Below are 27,333 nucleotides of genomic sequence, written 5' to 3'. Positions count from 1 at the left end.
GAGGCACTGCACTAGCCAAAATAATAATTGTTAAACACTGGGGCACCATGAAATACCCCAGTTTTCAGGAGTGGATGGAGTGGATGAATAGGGTTAGGCAGTACGAACATATTCTAGCCCAAACAGCAGGGAAAAAGGCAGCCTGGTTGCGGATCTGGGGTAACTGGAAACAATGACAGTCGATGTAGATACGGCAGCTTGGCGGAAAAGAAAGGGGGCAACTGGAAATAATGACAGTTGATGTAGATACGGCAGCTCCGTGGAAAGAAAAGGGGGGGTGGAGGGAGGCATAGGGGGGTTTATAAACAAAAGAGAAACTCAGTATAGGATGAGATGAATTTATTATTGTATTCCTATTCTATTGTTATGTGACATTGAAATGGAATATTGTCGATTTTTTTTTATCTTTTGGAAAATAAAATATAAAAAAAAAAAAAAAAAGTTGAGTGAATCGAAGTATCCGAAATGGACTTTGATCCGAATTTCAGGGAAAATTAAAATTGGCGCAAAGCTGAATTTCCTTGTGCTTCGTGATAATGATTCAATTTGCCCTGAAATGGCAGTAAAAAAACAAAATCATACTCATCCCATCCATTAGAGTGCGAAGATGCCGCCGCGACCATCTTGATTGAAGATCCCATTTGAAATCTTGACATCATCACTCACTGCATGAGATCTCGTGTTGGATCTTCAATCAAGATGGCTGCGGCGGCCTCTTCATGCTAAAATGGATAAGTATGAATTTGCCACTCCCCGTCATTGAGCCTGTTACTTACAAAGAAATGCGCTTCGTCACTAAGTAATTCGTCATGAAGGGAATTTCTTGTGAAAGTCGGTCAAGCAGCCTAATCTAATTTTTGTCAACTTTACTCACCACTATCTATCACATAAAATCCCAATAAAATACATTTAAGTTTGTGGGCGTAACCTGCAAAAATATGGAAAAGTTCAAGGGGTATGAATACTTTATCAAGACACTGTAGATACATATATAGATAGACAGACATTCTCTACTAATCTGTATACATTTATATATCTAAATAACTGTGTACTGTAACTTCTGCTCAGTTCTTTCATTTTTCATAGCACTTTTTAGTCTCACAAAAAAAAAACATAAATGTGTTTTAGTTTTAATCACAGATTTTGCTTCAAAGCTATGCGCTTTTTCAATTATACCTCATTGACCCAAATGAACATTTCTGAATATATAAAACCAGTTGAAAATATGATTAGGGTCACATTTTCTGGACATTTGGTTCATGTTTGCTAAATTTTGTCTGTGTTTATCAACCTTTTGTTAGAAATGTCTGTGCCTTATTAATCTAATTTTAGTTTATTCTATTCCAATTTTCAGTGGGTATGAAAGATAGGATTTCAATTTAGTTGTGCGGCTGAATATAAAAGGAGCTGCACTGAGTCAATTCTATCCAAACACGAAGCACATTTATTTCCACTTTGAACAATGATCACAGCTTGCTAACAATAAAGAGGCATAATGACTTATAAATATTTAGGAAGTGGCAAGGATTAGAACAAGATTGTATTCTACCTTTACAAAATAGTTATGTAGTTTAGCTGATAAAAGAACAGACAGGAAAAATCATCAATCAACGATCAGCTTTATTGTCAATTATAAATGAGTAGGGATGAGCGAATCGACTTCGGATGAAACATCTGAAGTCGATTTGCATAAAGCTTCATTCTAATACTGTACGGAGCAGGAGCTTTGTACAGTATTAGAATGTATTGGCTCTGATGAGCCGAAGTTATTGCTTCGCAATGTCTTGCGAGACTTTGCACTATAACTTCATAAATTAATTTGTACTGTAAAAAAATATTTCCCGAACTTGGGTTCTGTTCCAAGTGGTACCATGGAACTGAACCCGATTTTGGGAAATTATTTTTTACAGTACAAATTAATTAATGAAGTTATTGCGCGAAGTCTCGTGAGACTTTGCGAAGGAATAACTTCAGCTCATCGGAGCCAGAACAGTCTAATACTGTATGGAGCTCCTGCAGTATCAGAACGAAGTTTTATGCGAATCGACTTCGGATGTTTCATTCAAAGTCAATTCACTCATCCCTAATAATGAGTTTTCACTAAATTCTAAAAAGTAATAGTTTATATTACACATACAGTCAAAACAGAAAAATCTCAGTAGAAGTCAGACTGTATTTGTTTCCCTATATAGAAAATAAATAGTAGCAGGAAAATAGAGATAGCCTTGCGGTTCGCCCGGCGGTCATTTCACGGCGAACTTTGCTCGTTCGCGTTTCGCCAAACGGGCGAACATATGGTGATGTCCGCTGGCGCCATATTCTTTTACATTGTGAAGAACGTTGACAAATGACACATCCATCAGTTGGTACAGGACAGCCAATTGATATGTTTCAGCACATGGACAAACCCCCTACCTTATAAATAAACCCGATCTGGCCACCATTTTACATTCAGTCTTTTGCCAGTGTAGGGAGAGGTTGCTGTGTGGAGCAGGGACAGACTGTTAGAGACACCAAACTCTTGCTAATAGGGCCACAAAAGACCTTTTAAGGATTGATATAGGTATGCTATCAATAGGTGTGACATACAGAGGAATGTAATATACTTATAATATACTTTCTAACATAGAAAGTATATTATAGTGCATTTGTATTGTGCAGCAGTTGTGTGCGGTTCTGCTGCGATACTGCAGCTACACAGAGTGCCAAACGCTATTGGAACAATAATTTCTACTGGTGTGATATTCCAGTTGCCCCCCAAAAAAACTGATTTAAGCAGGGGTGTGATATACCAATAATATACTTTCTATATAGTGCATTTAGGTAGGGCAGCATTTGTCTGCGGTTTTCCTGTGTTACCGCATCTACAGTACACAGACTGAAAAACACAATTTGAAGAAATAATTTCTACTGGTGTGATTTACCAGTTGCCCCCCAAAAAAACTGATTGAAGCAGGGGTGTTATATACCAATAATATACTTTCTATATAGTGCATTTGGGTAGTGCAGCATTTTTTTGCAGTTTGCTGCGTTGCCACAGCTACACAGAGTGACAAACGCTATTGGAACAAATCATTTCTACTGGTGTGATATACCAGTTGCCCCCCCCAAAAAACTGATTGAAGCAAAGGTGTGATATCAGTGATGGTCAGTTCGCAGTGTTCGCCAACAAACACATGCGGGCTGCCATCTTGACTCACCCGTCCGGCGATGCACAAGTTAGCCCTTACCTGTGCCTGTGCTGGGAGCCGGTCTGAAATCGAATGCGGTCACCGGGAGCAGGCAGTTCTGAGAACAGCTGCCGGGGGCCTCCTTCGGGCTGTTCTCGGAACTGCCTGCTCCCAGTGACCGCATTTGATTTCAGACTGGCTCGCAGCACAGGCACAGGTAAGGGCTTACCTGGGCATCGCCGGACGGGTGAGTCAAGATGGCAGCCCACATGTGTTCGTTGGCGAACACTGCGAACTGACCATCACTGTGTGATATACCAAAAATATACTTTCTATATAGTGCATATGGGTAGTGCCGTATTTGTTTGCTGTTTTGCTGCGTTACCGCATCTACACAGAGTGACAAACGTTATTGAAACAAATAATTTCTACTGGTGTGATATACCAGTTGCCCCCCCAAAAAACTGACTGAAGCAGGGGTGTTATATACCAATAATATACTTTCTATATAGTGCATTTAGGTAGTGCAGCATTTGTTTGCGGTTTTGCTGCGTTTCCTCAGATACACAGAGTGACAAACGCTATTGGAACAAATCAATTCTACTGGTGTGATTTACCAGTTGCCCCCCAAAAAAACTGATTGAAGAAGGGGTGTTATATACCAATAATATACTTTCTATATAGGGCATTTAGGTAGTGCAGCATTTGTATGCGGTTTTGCTGCGTTATCACAGCTATACAGAGGGACAAACGCTATTGGATCAAAAAATTTCTACTGGTGTGATATACCAGTTGCCCCCCCCAAAAAATGATTGAATCAGGGGTTTTATATACCAATAATATACTTTCTATATAGTGCATTTAGTTAGTGCAGCATTTGTTTGCGGTTTTGTTGCGTTATCACAGCTATACAGTGCCAACCGCTATTGGAACAAATAATTTCTACTGGTGTGATATACCAGTTGCTCCCCAAAAATATTTATTGAAGTAGGGGTGTTATATACCAATAAAATACTTTCTAAATAGTGCATTTAGGTAGTGCAGCATTTGTTTGCGGTTTTGCTGCGTTTCCTCAGATACACAGAGTGACAAACGCTATTGGAACAAATCAATTCTACTGGTGTGATTTACCAGTTGCCCCCCAAAAAAACTGATTGAAGAAGGGGTGTTATATACCAATAATATACTTTCTATATAGGGCATTTAGGTAGTGCAGCATTTGTATGCGGTTTTGCTGCGTTATCACAGCTATACAGAGGGACAAACGCTATTGGATCAAAAAATTTCTACTGGTGTGATATACCAGTTGCCCCCCCCAAAAAATGATTGAATCAGGGGTTTTATATACCAATAATATACTTTCTATATAGTGCATTTAGTTAGTGCAGCATTTGTTTGCGGTTTTGTTGCGTTATCACAGCTATACAGTGCCAACCGCTATTGGAACAAATAATTTCTACTGGTGTGATATACCAGTTGCTCCCCAAAAATATTTATTGAAGTAGGGGTGTTATATACCAATAAAATACTTTCTAAATAGTGCATTTAGGTAGTGCAGCATTTGTTTGCAGTATTCCTGTGTTACTGCAGCTACACAGAGTGACAAACGCTATTGGAACAAATAATTTCTACTGGTGTGATATACCAGTTGTCCCCCAAAAAAACTGATTGAAGCATGGGTGTTATATACCAATAATATACTTTCTATATTGTACATTTGGGTAGTGCAGCATTTGTTTGCAGTTTTGTGTGCACTGGTGTGATATACCAGTGGCCCCCCAAAAAAAACTGGAGGAGAAGGAGAAAGAGAAGAGGCAGGAAGATTGAAATTCTGTAATCAGGGGATATGTGCGTTGTAGTAAAGGCCAGTGTTTACAGGCATTTAAAACTTAGTAAATATATTGGAAATAGCTCACTAGTCCCACAACCATAAGAGGTGTACAATCTGATGAATTCCCCCTTCAAATTGTATAACTGTCAATGTAGGATTGGCACACTCAAAACATGCGGAGCCCCACGGAGTTGAAACAATTTATTATAACTACGTTTGATAAAATATGATAAAATACAATAAAATACATAAAATAAATTAAACAATGGTAGTAGTTTTGTAATATTCGAATCAACTTATTGCAGACAAAGTATCCTGAATGTTCTCAATAGTGGATGGGTCTGCAATGACACACAATAGATGATTAACTGCAGATCCTAACAACAGGGTGTTGTCTTGCAAATAGAACGCACTCTAGGTCACTACAGTCCATATGTATACAAGAATATTTTGTGACTTGTATACATATGGACTGTAGTGACCTAGAGTGCGTTCTATTTGCAAGACAACACCCTCTTGTTAGGATCTGCAGTTAAGCATCTATTGTGTGTCATTGCAGACCCATCCACTATTGAGAACATTCAGGATACTTTGTCTGCAATAAGTTGATTCGAATATTACAAAACTACTACCATTGTTTAATTTATTTTATGTATTTTATTGTATTTTATCATATTTTATCAAACGTAGTTATAATAAATTGTTTCAACTCCGTGGGGCTCCGCATGTTTTGAGTGTGCCAATCCTACATTGACAGTTTTACAGGCATTTGTTTGCGGTTTTGCTGCGTTACCACAGCTACACAGAGTGACAAACGCTATTTGAACAAATAATTTCTACTGGTGTGATTAACCAGTTGTCCCCCAAAAAAACCTGATTGAAGCAGAGGTGTGATATACCAATAATATACTTTCTATATGGTGCATTTGGGTAGTGCAGCATATGTTTGTCGTTTTGCTGGCTTACCGCAGCTACACAGAGTGACAAACGCTATTTGAACAAATAATTTCTACTGGTGTGATATACCAGTTGTCCCCCAAAAAAACCTGATTGAAGCAGAGGTGTGATATACCAATAATATACTTTCTATATGGTGCATTTGGGTAGTGCAGCATATGTTTGTCGTTTTGCTGGCTTACCGCATCTACACAGAGTGACAAACGCTATTGGAACAAATAATTTCTACTGGTGTGACATACCAGTTGCCCCCCCAAAAAAATCTGATTGAAGTAGGGGTGTTATATACCAATAATATACTTTCTTTTTTGTGCATTTAGGTAGTGCAACATTTGTTTGCGGTTTTGCTGCATTACAGCAGCTACACAGAGTGACAAATGCTATTAGAACAAATCATTTCTACTGGTGTGATATACCAGTTGCCCCCCAAAAAAACTGATTGAAGCAGGGGTGTGATACACCAATAATATACTTTCTATATAGGGCATTTAGTTAGTGCAGCATTTGTTTGCGGTTTTGCTGCGTTATCACAGCTACACAGAGTGACAAACGCTATTGGAACAAATAATTTCTACCGGTGTGATATACCAGTTGTCCCCCAAAAAAACTGATTGAAGCAGGGGTGTGATATACCAATAATATACTTTCTATATAGTGCATTTGGGTAGTGCAGCATTTATTTGCGGTTTTGCTGCGTTACTGCAGCTACACAAAGTGACAAACTCTATTGCAACAAATAATTTCTACTTGTCTGATTTACCAGTTGCTCCCCAAAAAACTGATTGAAGCAGGTGTGTTATATGCCAAAAATATACTTTCTATATAGTGCATTTGGGTAGTGCAGCGTTTGCTTGCGGTTTTGCTTCATTACCTCAGCTACACAGAGCGACAAACGATACTGGAACAAATAATTTTAAATGGTGTTACATACCAGTTGCCCCCAAAAAAAGTGATTGAAGCAGGGGTGTTATATACTACTAATATATTTTCTATATAGTGTATTTGGGTAGTGCAGCATCTGTTTGCGGTTTTGCTGCGTTACCTCAGCTACACAGAATGACAAACGCTATTGGAACAAATAATTTATACAGGTTTGATATACTAGTTGCCCCCCAAAAAACTGATTGTAGCAGGGGTGTGATATACTAATTATATACTTTCTATATAGAGCATTTGGGTAGTGCAGCCTTTGTTTGCGGTTTTGCTGCGCTACTACAGCTACACAGAGTGACAAACGCTATTGGAACAAAAAATTTCTACTAATGTGATATACCAGTTGCCCCCCAAAAAAGTGATTTAGGCAGGGATGTGATATACCTTCTTTCACAAATACTGCTCTTCTATAGGGACTTTTGTCACAGCTTCATTTTGAAAATGACAGGCATAGGAAAAGGCAGGCCATTCTGCAGGTTTGGTAGGGGTCGGGCAGGTGCATCAGGCCGGAGTCTAAGTGGGAAGTTGCAGAAAGTGTGTGATATTACGTCAAAGGACGCACCAGACTTGGTTGAGTGGCTCAGCTTCCCGCTTCTGCACCCTCCTCATCTTCTCTTCTCTATCTGCACCCTCTTCACTCTCTGCTGTGTGCACCCACAAAGACATCACCACCACCATATCCCCTCTGCTCGAGTCACAGGAATTATTTTCCCATTTATTTCAAGACTTTACCGATGTGCAGCCATTTTTGGATCAGGAAGAGGAGGTTTCAACGGTCACCACCCTGCAGTCTGACGACAGAACTCTGATCAGCCCAAGGAGGGTGGTCCCCACTGTTGCTGCCTAGTCCGAGATCTCTATTGTCAGTGGTGGTGAAGGTGATGATGATGACAAGTCTATGGACATCACGTGGGTGCCCACAAGAGAGGAAGAGGAGGGGAGTTAAGAGGGAGAGACGGAGCAGCAGATAGGAAGGAGAAGGAGGAGAAGCAGGCAGAACTTACAGTTCACAGTAGGCAAAAAGCAGACTGCTAATGTATCTGGAATCAGCCATTAACCATGCACGGTCACATCGGCGCTCCCAGGACGCTGGAACATGGCTCCGACTTTTTTTAAACGTGTTCGCTGCTGACAATAGTGTTGCCATCTGCAGCCTGTGCTGTCAACGCATAAGTCGCAGTAAGCCCAACACTCACCTAGGGACGACCGCCTTAAGAAGGCACCTGGCTTCCCATTACCAAGCCCAATGGGAGCAACACCGTCAGAACCCACAATGCCACACTCCCGTCGCTCCAAGTCCTGCCTCTTCTCCTTTTCCTCTCTCTTCCTACCTGTCCTCCACTCCACCTTCCACCGCGCCATTGTCACTTGCGTTCATCTGGCAAAAGGCAGGCTTCCATGGCCCAAATGTTTAAGCAAAAAGTTATGATGATGCCGGATAACCCTCTTGCCCAATGGCTGACCGCTAGCTTGTCGGAACTGCTAGCCCGCCAACTACTGCTATATAACCTGGTGGACTCGGAGGACTTTAGAAAATTTGTAGCCATTGGCACACCACAATAGAAGGTCCACTGAAGGAAATATTTCTCCAAGAAGGGCATCCCGGAGCTATATGGCCACTTTCAGCGGCAAGTGAATATATCTCTGGCACACAGTGTCGGTGCCAAGATACATCTGACCACAGACATGTGGTCTAGCAAACACAGGCAGGAAAGGTACATAACTTTTACTGCCCACTGGGTAAACCTTCTGATGGCCGTCAAGCATGCAACCCGTGGCACCCGTGTGGATTTGGTGTTACTGCCACGGATTGCATGCAGGCCTGACTCTTCTTCTCCTGCTCCTACTGGAAGCCAAGATCCACAATGGTCCTGCACTCCTTTCGCTTTGCGGTCACAGGCCGATCAGTGGCTAACCCATGCTCAATTTGACAGTTGGTAAAGTGGTGTGCAACAACAGTGCCAATCTGCTGAGTGCGCTGAAACAGGGCAAAATGACACACATGCCGTGCATGGCACACATCCTGAACTTAGTCGTGCATCGATTCGTTGCCAAATACCCCGGGGACCAGGATATCTTGCGGCAGGCCAGGAAAATCTCTGGCCATTTTAGAAGATCTTACACAGCAATGGCTCGTGTTGCTGATGTTCAGCGGCGACACTAACTGTGCGTCAGACGTCTGATTTGTGACTGCCTGATGCGCTGCAACTCCAACTTGTATATGCTTAATAGGCTGCTCCGGCAGAAACGTGCAGTTAACGATTACCTGTACGAACTCTGCGGCAGGACAGGTTCTGGGAGCTTAGTTTTTTTTTACCGCGCCAGTGGCTGCTCATGCACGACGCATGCAGACTTCTGCAGACATTTGATGAGATCGCAAAACTGGTCAGTCCCAGCCAGGGCGCCATCAGTGACATCGTACCTTACGTCTTCTTTCTGGAGCGTGCATTGCGTTGTGTCATTAATCAAGTCATCGAGGAGCAGGAAGATAAGGAAGTCGCAATGCTAAATGAATTCCCAGGGGGAGCTACTCCATCTGAGACAAGTCAACAGGAGTCTAAGAAGGAGTGAGAGGAAAATGGTTCCGGGCGGAGGAGGAGCAAGAGGAGCATGATTTAAACTTTTCTAGGATCCCTGGTGTTGTCCGTGGCTGGGGGGAGGAGACCGAGGATTACATTATCCTGGACGATGAGCAAGAGCCAGGCCACTCCACCGCTTTCAGTTTAGTGCAAATAGGGGGCTTCATGCTCCAGTGTTTGAAAAGGGACCCCCGTATAAAAAGCATAAAGGGCAAGAACCAGTACTGGGTGGCAACGTACTTAGACCCCCAATACAAAAACAAAATGGCGGACATGTTACCAGCATCACATAGGGCTGTCAGAATGCAGCACTTCCAGGCCTTGCTGCAAGAAATGCTGCATTCTGCTTTTGTGGTGGCAGAGGAATTTCCACTCACACAGAAACAGTTGCAGGTACCAATCCTAACAGCGCATGCAAGAAGAGGGCGATGTAAAGATGTGTTGGTCACTTCGGATATATGAGATCATTCTTGCAGCCAACCTATCAACAGCCGCCCTCTGGATCCAGCCTCAGGGAACGCCTAGACCGACAGGTGTCCGACTACATCTGGTTAACGGCCGATGTGGACGCTCTGAGAAGCTACAAAAAAAGGGGGTTAGTCAGCACCTCCCAGTGCGCAGGTGCACGCTGCCATGGCAAAGACCTAGAAGAAAAAAAGACAATGCAGCAGCACCCTGCAAATCAGATAAAATACAACAATGCCATAGTCACAAAAATAATGATTGCAAAAATTATGGTGCTAATGCTTCGCTTATTTATAAAGTGAGATGCTTGGCCAATGCATTTTGTACAAAACCATCTGAGCCCGTCTGCCGTACTTTAAGGTCGATCTCTGTTAGACGGGTCCTAACACTAAATACTACCTGTTATGCGCCATAATGGCCGCCATAAAATTCAGGGAGTGTTGGATCCACATGCATGTTGGATCCACTCTGCCTTTTTCCATTTTTTGTGCCATAATGGCCTCCATTACAAGGGATGCAGGTACCAACATGCATGCCGAGCCCACTCTATACCTTTCCTGGTGCTAGACAGCTTCCAATGAATGTAGTGAGAGCAGCCTACAGCTTTATACTGAAAGTAATTAAAATCAGCCTATGGGGCAGACAGGCTAATCAGGAGTAGAGATGTCGTGAACATAAAAATTTTCGTTCGCGAACAGCGAACGCGAATTTCCGCGAATCTTCGCGAACAGGCGAACCAGGCTAACCGCCATAGACTTCAATAGGCAGGCAAATTTTAAAACCCACAGGGACTCTTTCTGGCCACAATAGTGAATGAAAAGTTGTATCAAGGGGACTAACACCTGGACTGTGGCATGCTGGAGGGGGATCCATGGCAAAACTCCCATGGAAAATTATGTAGTTGACGCAGAGTCGGGTTTTAATCCATAAAAGGCATAAATCACCTTACATTCCTAAATTGTTTGGAATAACGTGCATTAAAACATCAGGTATGATGTTGTATCGATCAGGTAGTGTAAGGGTTATGCCCGCTTCACAGTGACAGACCAAACTCCCCGTTTAACGCACCGCAAACAACCGCAAACAGTCCATTTGCACAACCGCAAACTCCCCATTTGCACAAGCTAGTCGGATACCAAGCTAGCCATGTCCCGTTCCTTGTCCTCACTGACGTCATTGAAGGTCTCTTCCTCCATCCAGCCACGTACAACACCAAGGGTCCCCGAAAGGTGACAACAAGCCCCCTGGGACGCCTGCTGTGGTTGGTCTTCCACCTCCTAAAAGCCACCTTCCTCCTCTGACTCCTCTTCTTCAGACTCCTCTCTCTGCGTTGCCGCAGGTCCAGCAATCGACGACGACAAGGCTGCTTCTGGTGGTGATGGTGACCATAACTCTTCCTCTTCATGCTCATCTACGGCCTGATCCAGTACTCTTCGCAGGGCACGCTCCAGAAAAAACGCATATGGGATGATGTCGATGATGTTGCCTTGGGTTTGACTGACCAGGTTTGTCACCTCCGCAAAAGGACGCATGAGCCTACAGCCATTGTGCATGAGCGTTCAGTAACCCGGCCAAAAAATACCTAGCTCCGCAGAGGCTGTCCTCTTTTTTTTTTTATTAAAAAATCTGTTCTTACCAGTTTAATCTCTGTTTTGTCCCCTATCAGGGGCCGGTGTGGTGTATGGAATAGATTTTATGAACCGGGAGATGGAAAAAGATGCTTGGTCGGTCCTCTTACTTCCAATTTGGGGCACTGCGCGTGCGCCGTGCAATGTACTGTGCTACCCGATATGAGTGGTATGTTAAGTAGTACTATTCCTATCAGTTTAATCCCTGTTACGTCCCCTATCAGGGGCCAGTTTATGGAATAGATTTTAGGAACCGGGAGATGGAAAAAGATGCTTGGTTGGTCCTCTTACTTCCAATTTGGGGCACTGCACGTGCACCGTGCAATTTACTGTGCTACCAGATATGAGTGGTATGTTAAGTAGTACTATTCCTAGCAGTTTAATCCCTGTTACGTCCCCTATCAGGGGACGTGTATGGAATAGATTTTATGAACTGGGAGATGGAAAAAGATGCTTGGTTGGTCCTCTTACTTCCAATTTGGGGCACTACCTCGTGCGCCGTGCAATGTGCTATGCAATCCCAATATGAGTGGTATGTTAAGTAGTACTTTTCCTATCAGTTTAATCCCTGTTACGTCCCCTATCAGGGGACGTGTATGGAATAGAGTTTAGACAACCGCAAAGAGTTGTCAATAGTTAACACACTCATGACATAAATTTTATTCCTCTATGCGTCAATCTTGGTGTAGTGATGACTGTGCTCGTGCGCACGTTTGGGAGATTGCAGGCGATGGTGGTTTTTCAAAGCCTATGGTCGTGCTGAGGTAGTTCAGTGACAAACGCTATTTGAACAAATAATTTCTACTGGTGTGATATACCAGTTGTCCCCCAAAAAAACCTGATTGAAGCAGAGGTGTGATATACCAATAATATACTTTCTATATGGTGCATTTGGGTAGTGCAGCATATGTTTGTCGTTTTGCTGGCTTACCGCATCTACACAGAGTGACAAACGCTATTGGAACAAATAATTTCTACTGGTGTGACATACCAGTTGCCCCCCCAAAAAAATCTGATTGAAGTAGGGGTGTTATATACCAATAATATACTTTCTTTTTTGTGCATTTAGGTAGTGCAACATTTGTTTGCGGTTTTGCTGCATTACAGCAGCTACACAGAGTGACAAATGCTATTAGAACAAATCATTTCTACTGGTGTGATATACCAGTTGCCCCCCAAAAAAACTGATTGAAGCAGGGGTGTGATACACCAATAATATACTTTCTATATAGGGCATTTAGTTAGTGCAGCATTTGTATGCGGTTTTGCTGCGTTATCACAGCTACACAGAGTGACAAACGCTATTGGAACAAATAATTTCTACCGGTGTGATATACCAGTTGTCCCCCAAAAAAACTGATTGAAGCAGGGGTGTGATATACCAATAATATACTTTCTATATAGTGCATTTGGGTAGTGCAGCATTTATTTGCGGTTTTGCTGCGTTACTGCAGCTACACAAAGTGACAAACTCTATTGCAACAAATAATTTCTACTTGTCTGATTTACCAGTTGCTCCCCAAAAAACTGATTGAAGCAGGTGTGTTATATGCCAAAAATATACTTTCTATATAGTGCATTTGGGTAGTGCAGCGTTTGCTTGCGGTTTTGCTTCATTACCTCAGCTACACAGAGCGACAAACGATACTGGAACAAATAATTTTAAATGGTGTTACATACCAGTTGCCCCCAAAAAAAGTGATTGAAGCAGGGGTGTTATATACTACTAATATATTTTCTATATAGTGTATTTGGGTAGTGCAGCATCTGTTTGCGGTTTTGCTGCGTTACCTCAGCTACACAGAATGACAAACGCTATTGGAACAAATAATTTATACAGGTTTGATATACTAGTTGCCCCCCAAAAAACTGATTGTAGCAGGGGTGTGATATACTAATTATATACTTTCTATATAGAGCATTTGGGTAGTGCAGCCTTTGTTTGCGGTTTTGCTGCGCTACTACAGCTACACAGAGTGACAAACGCTATTGGAACAAAAAATTTCTACTAATGTGATATACCAGTTGCCCCCCAAAAAAGTGATTTAGGCAGGGATGTGATATACCTTCTTTCACAAATACTGCTCTTCTATAGGGACTTTTGTCACAGCTTCATTTTGAAAATGACAGGCATAGGAAAAGGCAGGCCATTCTGCAGGTTTGGTAGGGGTCGGGCAGGTGCATCAGGCCGGAGTCTAAGTGGGAAGTTGCAGAAAGTGTGTGATATTACGTCAAAGGACGCACCAGACTTGGTTGAGTGGCTCAGCTTCCCGCTTCTGCACCCTCCTCATCTTCTCTTCTCTATCTGCACCCTCTTCACTCTCTGCTGTGTGCACCCACAAAGACATCACCACCACCATATCCCCTCTGCTCGAGTCACAGGAATTATTTTCCCATTTATTTCAAGACTTTACCGATGTGCAGCCATTTTTGGATCAGGAAGAGGAGGTTTCAACGGTCACCACCCTGCAGTCTGACGACAGAACTCTGATCAGCCCAAGGAGGGTGGTCCCCACTGTTGCTGCCTAGTCCGAGATCTCTATTGTCAGTGGTGGTGAAGGTGATGATGATGACAAGTCTATGGACATCACGTGGGTGCCCACAAGAGAGGAAGAGGAGGGGAGTTAAGAGGGAGAGACGGAGCAGCAGATAGGAAGGAGAAGGAGGAGAAGCAGGCAGAACTTACAGTTCACAGTAGGCAAAAAGCAGACTGCTAATGTATCTGGAATCAGCCATTAACCATGCACGGTCACATCGGCGCTCCCAGGACGCTGGAACATGGCTCCGACTTTTTTTAAACGTGTTCGCTGCTGACAATAGTGTTGCCATCTGCAGCCTGTGCTGTCAACGCATAAGTCGCAGTAAGCCCAACACTCACCTAGGGACGACCGCCTTAAGAAGGCACCTGGCTTCCCATTACCAAGCCCAATGGGAGCAACACCGTCAGAACCCACAATGCCACACTCCCGTCGCTCCAAGTCCTGCCTCTTCTCCTTTTCCTCTCTCTTCCTACCTGTCCTCCACTCCACCTTCCACCGCGCCATTGTCACTTGCGTTCATCTGGCAAAAGGCAGGCTTCCATGGCCCAAATGTTTAAGCAAAAAGTTATGATGATGCCGGATAACCCTCTTGCCCAATGGCTGACCGCTAGCTTGTCGGAACTGCTAGCCCGCCAACTACTGCTATATAACCTGGTGGACTCGGAGGACTTTAGAAAATTTGTAGCCATTGGCACACCACAATAGAAGGTCCACTGAAGGAAATATTTCTCCAAGAAGGGCATCCCGGAGCTATATGGCCACTTTCAGCGGCAAGTGAATATATCTCTGGCACACAGTGTCGGTGCCAAGATACATCTGACCACAGACATGTGGTCTAGCAAACACAGGCAGGAAAGGTACATAACTTTTACTGCCCACTGGGTAAACCTTCTGATGGCCGTCAAGCATGCAACCCGTGGCACCCGTGTGGATTTGGTGTTACTGCCACGGATTGCATGCAGGCCTGACTCTTCTTCTCCTGCTCCTACTGGAAGCCAAGATCCACAATGGTCCTGCACTCCTTTCGCTTTGCGGTCACAGGCCGATCAGTGGCTAACCCATGCTCAATTTGACAGTTGGTAAAGTGGTGTGCAACAACAGTGCCAATCTGCTGAGTGCGCTGAAACAGGGCAAAATGACACACATGCCGTGCATGGCACACATCCTGAACTTAGTCGTGCATCGATTCGTTGCCAAATACCCCGGGGACCAGGATATCTTGCGGCAGGCCAGGAAAATCTCTGGCCATTTTAGAAGATCTTACACAGCAATGGCTCGTGTTGCTGATGTTCAGCGGCGACACTAACTGTGCGTCAGACGTCTGATTTGTGACTGCCTGATGCGCTGCAACTCCAACTTGTATATGCTTAATAGGCTGCTCCGGCAGAAACGTGCAGTTAACGATTACCTGTACGAACTCTGCGGCAGGACAGGTTCTGGGAGCTTAGTTTTTTTTTACCGCGCCAGTGGCTGCTCATGCACGACGCATGCAGACTTCTGCAGACATTTGATGAGATCGCAAAACTGGTCAGTCCCAGCCAGGGCGCCATCAGTGACATCGTACCTTACGTCTTCTTTCTGGAGCGTGCATTGCGTTGTGTCATTAATCAAGTCATCGAGGAGCAGGAAGATAAGGAAGTCGCAATGCTAAATGAATTCCCAGGGGGAGCTACTCCATCTGAGACAAGTCAACAGGAGTCTAAGAAGGAGTGAGAGGAAAATGGTTCCGGGCGGAGGAGGAGCAAGAGGAGCATGATTTAAACTTTTCTAGGATCCCTGGTGTTGTCCGTGGCTGGGGGGAGGAGACCGAGGATTACATTATCCTGGACGATGAGCAAGAGCCAGGCCACTCCACCGCTTTCAGTTTAGTGCAAATAGGGGGCTTCATGCTCCAGTGTTTGAAAAGGGACCCCCGTATAAAAAGCATAAAGGGCAAGAACCAGTACTGGGTGGCAACGTACTTAGACCCCCAATACAAAAACAAAATGGCGGACATGTTACCAGCATCACATAGGGCTGTCAGAATGCAGCACTTCCAGGCCTTGCTGCAAGAAATGCTGCATTCTGCTTTTGTGGTGGCAGAGGAATTTCCACTCACACAGAAACAGTTGCAGGTACCAATCCTAACAGCGCATGCAAGAAGAGGGCGATGTAAAGATGTGTTGGTCACTTCGGATATATGAGATCATTCTTGCAGCCAACCTATCAACAGCCGCCCTCTGGATCCAGCCTCAGGGAACGCCTAGACCGACAGGTGTCCGACTACATCTGGTTAACGGCCGATGTGGACGCTCTGAGAAGCTACAAAAAAAGGGGGTTAGTCAGCACCTCCCAGTGCGCAGGTGCACGCTGCCATGGCAAAGACCTAGAAGAAAAAAAGACAATGCAGCAGCACCCTGCAAATCAGATAAAATACAACAATGCCATAGTCACAAAAATAATGATTGCAAAAATTATGGTGCTAATGCTTCGCTTATTTAAAAAGTGAGATGCTTGGCCAATGCATTTTGTACAAAACCATCTGAGCCCGTCTGCCGTACTTTAAGGTCGATCTCTGTTAGACGGGTCCTAACACTAAATACTACCTGTTATGCGCCATAATGGCCGCCATAAAATTCAGGGAGTGTTGGATCCACATGCATGTTGGATCCACTCTGCCTTTTTCCATTTTTTGTGCCATAATGGCCTCCATTACAAGGGATGCAGGTACCAACATGCATGCCGAGCCCACTCTATACCTTTCCTGGTGCTAGACAGCTTCCAATGAATGTAGTGAGAGCAGCCTACAGCTTTATACTGAAAGTAATTAAAATCAGCCTATGGGGCAGACAGGCTAATCAGGAGTAGAGATGTCGTGAACATAAAAATTTTCGTTCGCGAACAGCGAACGCGAATTTCCGCGAATCTTCGCGAACAGGCGAACCAGGCTAACCGCCATAGACTTCAATAGGCAGGCAAATTTTAAAACCCACAGGGACTCTTTCTGGCCACAATAGTGAATGAAAAGTTGTATCAAGGGGACTAACACCTGGACTGTGGCATGCTGGAGGGGGATCCATGGCAAAACTCCCATGGAAAATTATGTAGTTGACGCAGAGTCGGGTTTTAATCCATAAAAGGCATAAATCACCTTACATTCCTAAATTGTTTGGAATAACGTGCATTAAAACATCAGGTATGATGTTGTATCGATCAGGTAGTGTAAGGGTTATGCCCGCTTCACAGTGACAGACCAAACTCCCCGTTTAACGCACCGCAAACAACCGCAAACAGTCCATTTGCACAACCGCAAACTCCCCATTTGCACAAGCTAGTCGGATACCAAGCTAGCCATGTCCCGTTCCTTGTCCTCACTGACGTCATTGAAGGTCTCTTCCTCCATCCAGCCACGTACAACACCAAGGGTCCCCGAAAGGTGACAACAAGCCCCCTGGGACGCCTGCTGTGGTTGGTCTTCCACCTCCTAAAAGCCACCTTCCTCCTCTGACTCCTCTTCTTCAGACTCCTCTCTCTGCGTTGCCGCAGGTCCAGCAATCGACGACGACAAGGCTGCTTCTGGTGGTGATGGTGACCATAACTCTTCCTCTTCATGCTCATCTACGGCCTGATCCAGTACTCTTCGCAGGGCACGCTCCAGAAAAAACGCATATGGGATGATGTCGATGATGTTGCCTTGGGTTTGACTGACCAGGTTTGTCACCTCCGCAAAAGGACGCATGAGCCTACAGCCATTGTGCATGAGCGTTCAGTAACCCGGCCAAAAAATACCTAGCTCCGCAGAGGCTGTCCTCTTTTTTTTTTTATTAAAAAATCTGTTCTTACCAGTTTAATCTCTGTTTTGTCCCCTATCAGGGGCCGGTGTGGTGTATGGAATAGATTTTATGAACCGGGAGATGGAAAAAGATGCTTGGTCGGTCCTCTTACTTCCAATTTGGGGCACTGCGCGTGCGCCGTGCAATGTACTGTGCTACCCGATATGAGTGGTATGTTAAGTAGTACTATTCCTATCAGTTTAATCCCTGTTACGTCCCCTATCAGGGGCCAGTTTATGGAATAGATTTTAGGAACCGGGAGATGGAAAAAGATGCTTGGTTGGTCCTCTTACTTCCAATTTGGGGCACTGCACGTGCACCGTGCAATTTACTGTGCTACCAGATATGAGTGGTATGTTAAGTAGTACTATTCCTAGCAGTTTAATCCCTGTTACGTCCCCTATCAGGGGACGTGTATGGAATAGATTTTATGAACTGGGAGATGGAAAAAGATGCTTGGTTGGTCCTCTTACTTCCAATTTGGGGCACTACCTCGTGCGCCGTGCAATGTGCTATGCAATCCCAATATGAGTGGTATGTTAAGTAGTACTTTTCCTATCAGTTTAATCCCTGTTACGTCCCCTATCAGGGGACGTGTATGGAATAGAGTTTAGACAACCGCAAAGAGTTGTCAATAGTTAACACACTCATGACATAAATTTTATTCCTCTATGCGTCAATCTTGGTGTAGTGATGACTGTGCTCGTGCGCACGTTTGGGAGATTGCAGGCGATGGTGGTTTTTCAAAGCCTATGGTCGTGCTGAGGTAGTTCAGTGACAAACGCTATTTGAACAAATAATTTCTACTGGTGTGATATACCAGTTGTCCCCCAAAAAAACCTGATTGAAGCAGAGGTGTGATATACCAATAATATACTTTCTATATGGTGCATTTGGGTAGTGCAGCATATGTTTGTCGTTTTGCTGGCTTACCGCATCTACACAGAGTGACAAACGCTATTGGAACAAATAATTTCTACTGGTGTGACATACCAGTTGCCCCCCCAAAAAAATCTGATTGAAGTAGGGGTGTTATATACCAATAATATACTTTCTTTTTTGTGCATTTAGGTAGTGCAACATTTGTTTGCGGTTTTGCTGCATTACAGCAGCTACACAGAGTGACAAATGCTATTAGAACAAATCATTTCTACTGGTGTGATATACCAGTTGCCCCCCAAAAAAACTGATTGAAGCAGGGGTGTGATACACCAATAATATACTTTCTATATAGGGCATTTAGTTAGTGCAGCATTTGTATGCGGTTTTGCTGCGTTATCACAGCTACACAGAGTGACAAACGCTATTGGAACAAATAATTTCTACCGGTGTGATATACCAGTTGTCCCCCAAAAAAACTGATTGAAGCAGGGGTGTGATATACCAATAATATACTTTCTATATAGTGCATTTGGGTAGTGCAGCATTTATTTGCGGTTTTGCTGCGTTACTGCAGCTACACAAAGTGACAAACTCTATTGCAACAAATAATTTCTACTTGTCTGATTTACCAGTTGCTCCCCAAAAAACTGATTGAAGCAGGTGTGTTATATGCCAAAAATATACTTTCTATATAGTGCATTTGGGTAGTGCAGCGTTTGCTTGCGGTTTTGCTTCATTACCTCAGCTACACAGAGCGACAAACGATACTGGAACAAATAATTTTAAATGGTGTTACATACCAGTTGCCCCCAAAAAAAGTGATTGAAGCAGGGGTGTTATATACTACTAATATATTTTCTATATAGTGTATTTGGGTAGTGCAGCATCTGTTTGCGGTTTTGCTGCGTTACCTCAGCTACACAGAATGACAAACGCTATTGGAACAAATAATTTATACAGGTTTGATATACTAGTTGCCCCCCAAAAAACTGATTGTAGCAGGGGTGTGATATACTAATTATATACTTTCTATATAGAGCATTTAGGTAGTGCAGCCTTTGTTTGCGGTTTTGCTGCGCTACTACAGCTACACAGAGTGACAAACGCTATTGGAACAAAAAATTTCTACTAATGTGATATACCAGTTGCCCCCCAAAAAAGTGATTTAGGCAGGGATGTGATATACCTTCTTTCACAAATACTGCTCTTCTATAGGGACTTTTGTCACAGCTTCATTTTGAAAATGACAGGCATAGGAAAAGGCAGGCCATTCTGCAGGTTTGGTAGGGGTCGGGCAGGTGCATCAGGCCGGAGTCTAAGTGGGAAGTTGCAGAAAGTGTGTGATATTACGTCAAAGGACGCACCAGACTTGGTTGAGTGGCTCAGCTTCCCGCTTCTGCACCCTCCTCATCTTCTCTTCTCTATCTGCACCCTCTTCACTCTCTGCTGTGTGCACCCACAAAGACATCACCACCACCATATCCCCTCTGCTCGAGTCACAGGAATTATTTTCCCATTTATTTCAAGACTTTACCGATGTGCAGCCATTTTTGGATCAGGAAGAGGAGGTTTCAACGGTCACCACCCTGCAGTCTGACGACAGAACTCTGATCAGCCCAAGGAGGGTGGTCCCCACTGTTGCTGCCTAGTCCGAGATCTCTATTGTCAGTGGTGGTGAAGGTGATGATGATGACAAGTCTATGGACATCACGTGGGTGCCCACAAGAGAGGAAGAGGAGGGGAGTTAAGAGGGAGAGACGGAGCAGCAGATAGGAAGGAGAAGGAGGAGAAGCAGGCAGAACTTACAGTTCACAGTAGGCAAAAAGCAGACTGCTAATGTATCTGGAATCAGCCATTAACCATGCACGGTCACATCGGCGCTCCCAGGACGCTGGAACATGGCTCCGACTTTTTTTAAACGTGTTCGCTGCTGACAATAGTGTTGCCATCTGCAGCCTGTGCTGTCAACGCATAAGTCGCAGTAAGCCCAACACTCACCTAGGGACGACCGCCTTAAGAAGGCACCTGGCTTCCCATTACCAAGCCCAATGGGAGCAACACCGTCAGAACCCACAATGCCACACTCCCGTCGCTCCAAGTCCTGCCTCTTCTCCTTTTCCTCTCTCTTCCTACCTGTCCTCCACTCCACCTTCCACCGCGCCATTGTCACTTGCGTTCATCTGGCAAAAGGCAGGCTTCCATGGCCCAAATGTTTAAGCAAAAAGTTATGATGATGCCGGATAACCCTCTTGCCCAATGGCTGACCGCTAGCTTGTCGGAACTGCTAGCCCGCCAACTACTGCTATATAACCTGGTGGACTCGGAGGACTTTAGAAAATTTGTAGCCATTGGCACACCACAATAGAAGGTCCACTGAAGGAAATATTTCTCCAAGAAGGGCATCCCGGAGCTATATGGCCACTTTCAGCGGCAAGTGAATATATCTCTGGCACACAGTGTCGGTGCCAAGATACATCTGACCACAGACATGTGGTCTAGCAAACACAGGCAGGAAAGGTACATAACTTTTACTGCCCACTGGGTAAACCTTCTGATGGCCGTCAAGCATGCAACCCGTGGCACCCGTGTGGATTTGGTGTTACTGCCACGGATTGCATGCAGGCCTGACTCTTCTTCTCCTGCTCCTACTGGAAGCCAAGATCCACAATGGTCCTGCACTCCTTTCGCTTTGCGGTCACAGGCCGATCAGTGGCTAACCCATGCTCAATTTGACAGTTGGTAAAGTGGTGTGCAACAACAGTGCCAATCTGCTGAGTGCGCTGAAACAGGGCAAAATGACACACATGCCGTGCATGGCACACATCCTGAACTTAGTCGTGCATCGATTCGTTGCCAAATACCCCGGGGACCAGGATATCTTGCGGCAGGCCAGGAAAATCTCTGGCCATTTTAGAAGATCTTACACAGCAATGGCTCGTGTTGCTGATGTTCAGCGGCGACACTAACTGTGCGTCAGACGTCTGATTTGTGACTGCCTGATGCGCTGCAACTCCAACTTGTATATGCTTAATAGGCTGCTCCGGCAGAAACGTGCAGTTAACGATTACCTGTACGAACTCTGCGGCAGGACAGGTTCTGGGAGCTTAGTTTTTTTTTACCGCGCCAGTGGCTGCTCATGCACGACGCATGCAGACTTCTGCAGACATTTGATGAGATCGCAAAACTGGTCAGTCCCAGCCAGGGCGCCATCAGTGACATCGTACCTTACGTCTTCTTTCTGGAGCGTGCATTGCGTTGTGTCATTAATCAAGTCATCGAGGAGCAGGAAGATAAGGAAGTCGCAATGCTAAATGAATTCCCAGGGGGAGCTACTCCATCTGAGACAAGTCAACAGGAGTCTAAGAAGGAGTGAGAGGAAAATGGTTCCGGGCGGAGGAGGAGCAAGAGGAGCATGATTTAAACTTTTCTAGGATCCCTGGTGTTGTCCGTGGCTGGGGGGAGGAGACCGAGGATTACATTATCCTGGACGATGAGCAAGAGCCAGGCCACTCCACCGCTTTCAGTTTAGTGCAAATAGGGGGCTTCATGCTCCAGTGTTTGAAAAGGGACCCCCGTATAAAAAGCATAAAGGGCAAGAACCAGTACTGGGTGGCAACGTACTTAGACCCCCAATACAAAAACAAAATGGCGGACATGTTACCAGCATCACATAGGGCTGTCAGAATGCAGCACTTCCAGGCCTTGCTGCAAGAAATGCTGCATTCTGCTTTTGTGGTGGCAGAGGAATTTCCACTCACACAGAAACAGTTGCAGGTACCAATCCTAACAGCGCATGCAAGAAGAGGGCGATGTAAAGATGTGTTGGTCACTTCGGATATATGAGATCATTCTTGCAGCCAACCTATCAACAGCCGCCCTCTGGATCCAGCCTCAGGGAACGCCTAGACCGACAGGTGTCCGACTACATCTGGTTAACGGCCGATGTGGACGCTCTGAGAAGCTACAAAAAAAGGGGGTTAGTCAGCACCTCCCAGTGCGCAGGTGCACGCTGCCATGGCAAAGACCTAGAAGAAAAAAAGACAATGCAGCAGCACCCTGCAAATCAGATAAAATACAACAATGCCATAGTCACAAAAATAATGATTGCAAAAATTATGGTGCTAATGCTTCGCTTATTTATAAAGTGAGATGCTTGGCCAATGCATTTTGTACAAAACCATCTGAGCCCGTCTGCCGTACTTTAAGGTCGATCTCTGTTAGACGGGTCCTAACACTAAATACTACCTGTTATGCGCCATAATGGCCGCCATAAAATTCAGGGAGTGTTGGATCCACATGCATGTTGGATCCACTCTGCCTTTTTCCATTTTTTGTGCCATAATGGCCTCCATTACAAGGGATGCAGGTACCAACATGCATGCCGAGCCCACTCTATACCTTTCCTGGTGCTAGACAGCTTCCAATGAATGTAGTGAGAGCAGCCTACAGCTTTATACTGAAAGTAATTAAAATCAGCCTATGGGGCAGACAGGCTAATCAGGAGTAGAGATGTCGTGAACATAAAAATTTTCGTTCGCGAACAGCGAACGCGAATTTCCGCGAATCTTCGCGAACAGGCGAACCAGGCTAACCGCCATAGACTTCAATAGGCAGGCAAATTTTAAAACCCACAGGGACTCTTTCTGGCCACAATAGTGAATGAAAAGTTGTATCAAGGGGACTAACACCTGGACTGTGGCATGCTGGAGGGGGATCCATGGCAAAACTCCCATGGAAAATTATGTAGTTGACGCAGAGTCGGGTTTTAATCCATAAAAGGCATAAATCACCTTACATTCCTAAATTGTTTGGAATAACGTGCATTAAAACATCAGGTATGATGTTGTATCGATCAGGTAGTGTAAGGGTTATGCCCGCTTCACAGTGACAGACCAAACTCCCCGTTTAACGCACCGCAAACAACCGCAAACAGTCCATTTGCACAACCGCAAACTCCCCATTTGCACAAGCTAGTCGGATACCAAGCTAGCCATGTCCCGTTCCTTGTCCTCACTGACGTCATTGAAGGTCTCTTCCTCCATCCAGCCACGTACAACACCAAGGGTCCCCGAAAGGTGACAACAAGCCCCCTGGGACGCCTGCTGTGGTTGGTCTTCCACCTCCTAAAAGCCACCTTCCTCCTCTGACTCCTCTTCTTCAGACTCCTCTCTCTGCGTTGCCGCAGGTCCAGCAATCGACGACGACAAGGCTGCTTCTGGTGGTGATGGTGACCATAACTCTTCCTCTTCATGCTCATCTACGGCCTGATCCAGTACTCTTCGCAGGGCACGCTCCAGAAAAAACGCATATGGGATGATGTCGATGATGTTGCCTTGGGTTTGACTGACCAGGTTTGTCACCTCCGCAAAAGGACGCATGAGCCTACAGCCATTGTGCATGAGCGTTCAGTAACCCGGCCAAAAAATACCTAGCTCCGCAGAGGCTGTCCTCTTTTTTTTTTTATTAAAAAATCTGTTCTTACCAGTTTAATCTCTGTTTTGTCCCCTATCAGGGGCCGGTGTGGTGTATGGAATAGATTTTATGAACCGGGAGATGGAAAAAGATGCTTGGTCGGTCCTCTTACTTCCAATTTGGGGCACTGCGCGTGCGCCGTGCAATGTACTGTGCTACCCGATATGAGTGGTATGTTAAGTAGTACTATTCCTATCAGTTTAATCCCTGTTACGTCCCCTATCAGGGGCCAGTTTATGGAATAGATTTTAGGAACCGGGAGATGGAAAAAGATGCTTGGTTGGTCCTCTTACTTCCAATTTGGGGCACTGCACGTGCACCGTGCAATTTACTGTGCTACCAGATATGAGTGGTATGTTAAGTAGTACTATTCCTAGCAGTTTAATCCCTGTTACGTCCCCTATCAGGGGACGTGTATGGAATAGATTTTATGAACTGAGAGATGGAAAAAGATGCTTGGTTGGTCCTCTTACTTCCAATTTGGGGCACTACCTCGTGCGCCGTGCAATGTGCTATGCAATCCCAATATGAGTGGTATGTTAAGTAGTACTTTTCCTATCAGTTTAATCCCTGTTACGTCCCCTATCAGGGGACGTGTATGGAATAGAGTTTAGACAACCGCAAAGAGTTGTCAATAGTTAACACACTCATGACATAAATTTTATTCCTCTATGCGTCAATCTTGGTGTAGTGATGACTGTGCTCGTGCGCACGTTTGGGAGATTGCAGGCGATGGTGGTTTTTCAAAGCCTATGGTCGTGCTGAGGTAGTTCAGTGACAGTTAAGTGACCCAGAAAACAATGATTCTGCAGTGTGGGCCCATTGTTGGCCTAGTAGGCTTTAATGATCACCTTAGATGATCACAAAGAAAATTTATGTTTTTTCTATGCAAAATTATCCAGCCGATCGCTTTTGGTCTGTTCACAATGAAGCAACAACCTTATCTCATCTGGGGTGTGCCAACATTGCCATTGCCAACACACTCATAGAGGTGATCGCTTCATTGTGATACGCAAGCCCCTTCACCACTACAAGGTAACGATCACGAAGGGGAATTGACACTTGTATGTGCCTTTTTTTTTGGTTTTGTTTTTGCAGCCACAGTGCAGCACCAGAAGCCAGAAAAATTAGGCATGTACACACGCCTGAAAAATTAGGTATTGTTGCAGGCAGAAAGTGCCCTAAAACATTGTTGCTTGAACCCTAGTTGGTGGCGGAGAAGTCACGTAAGTCATCCGGCATGCAGAGATTAAATACAGCAGCGTGTGGACCATTTTATAGCCCAAGGTATCTCATCAGGCGTTTTTTAGTCAAATGCATCCCCCACTGTCAATCCCTTCGGGATCCATCCCTCATTCATCTTAATAAAGGTGAGGTAATCTAGACTTTTTTGACCTAGGCGACTTCTCTTCTCAGTGACAATACCTCCTGCTGCGCTGAAGGTCCTTTCTGACAGGACACTTGAAGCGGGGCAGGCCAGAAGTTCTATCGCAAATTGGGATAGCTCAGGCCACAGGTCAAGCCTGCACACCCAGTAGTCAAGGGGTTCATCGCTCCTCAGAGTGTCGATATCTGCAGTTAAGGCGAGGTAGTCTGCTACCTGTCGGTCAAGTCGTTCTCTGAGGGTGGACCCCAAAGGGCTGTGGCGATGCGTAGGACTTAAAAAGCTCTGCATGTCCTCCATCAACAACACGTCTGTAAAGCGTCCTGTCCTTGCCGGCGTGGTCGCGGTAGGAGGAGGATTACTTTCACCTCTTCCCCTGTTAGATTCCCGTTGTGCTGTGACATCACCTTTATACGCTGTGTAAAGCATACCTTTTAACTTGTTTTGGAATTGCTGCATCCTTTCCGACTTCCGGTAATTCGGTAACATTTCAGCCACTTTCTGCTCATACTGGGGGTCTAGTAGTGTGGCCACCCAGTACAGGTCATTCTCCTTCAGCCTTTTTATACGAGGGTCCCTCAACAGGCATGACAGCATGATAGACCCCATTTGCACAAGGTTGGATGCCGAGCTACTCATGTCCCGTTCCTCGTCCTCACTGATGTCATTGAAGGTCTGTTCTTCCCCCCAGCCACGTACAACACCACGGGTACCAGATAGGTGACAACGAGCATCCTGGGGTGCCTGCTGTGGTTGGTCTTCCTCCTCCTCAAAGCCACATTACTCCTCTGACTCCTCTTCCTCAGACTCCTCTTTCAGCGTTGCCGCAGGTCCAGCAAGTGATGCTGATAAGGCTGTTTCTGGTGGTGATGGTGACCACAACTCTTCCTCTTCCTGTTCATCTACGGCCTGATCCAGCACTCTTCGCAGGGCACGCTCCAGGAAGAAAACAAATGGGAAGATGTCGCTGATGGTGCCTTCGGTGCGACTGACTAGGTTTGTCACCTCCTCAAAAGGACGCATGAGCCTACAGGCATTGCGCATGAGCGTCCAGTAACGTGGCAAAAAAATACCCAGCTCCGCAGAGGCTGTCCTAGCACGCCGGTCATGCAAATACTCGTTGATGGCTTTTTCTTGTTGTAGCGGTCGGTCGAACATTAGGAGTGTTGAATTCCAACGTGTCGGGCTGTCGCAAATCAAGCGCCTCACTGTCATGTTGTTTTGCCGCTAAATATCTGAAAAGTGCGCCATGGCCGTGTAGGAACGCCTGAAATGGCCAGACACCTTCCTGGCTTGCTTGAGGACGTCCTGTAAGCCTGGGTACTTATGCACAAAGCGTTGTACGATCAGATTCAACACATGTGCCATACACGGCACATGTGTCAACTTGCCCAAATTCAATGCCGCCAACAAATTGCTTCTGTTGTCACACACCACTTTGCTGATCTCCAGTTGGTGCGGAGTCAGCCACTGATCCACCTGTGCGTTCAGGGCGGACAGGAGTACTGGTCCGGTGTGACTCTCTGCTTTCAGGCAAGTCAACCCCAAGACGGCGTGACACTGTCGTATCCGGGATGTGGAATAGCCCCTGTGGAGCTGATGGGGTGCAGTTGATGTGGAGCAAGAGGCAGCAGCAGAAGAGGACTCAGCCGAGGAGGTTAGCGAAGAGGATGGAGTAGG

This window comes from Bufo bufo, chromosome 3, assembly GCF_905171765.1.
Source record: "Bufo bufo chromosome 3, aBufBuf1.1, whole genome shotgun sequence".
Taxonomy (NCBI): Eukaryota; Metazoa; Chordata; class Amphibia; order Anura; family Bufonidae; genus Bufo; species Bufo bufo.
Note: the sequence above shows the minus strand (reverse complement) of the source record.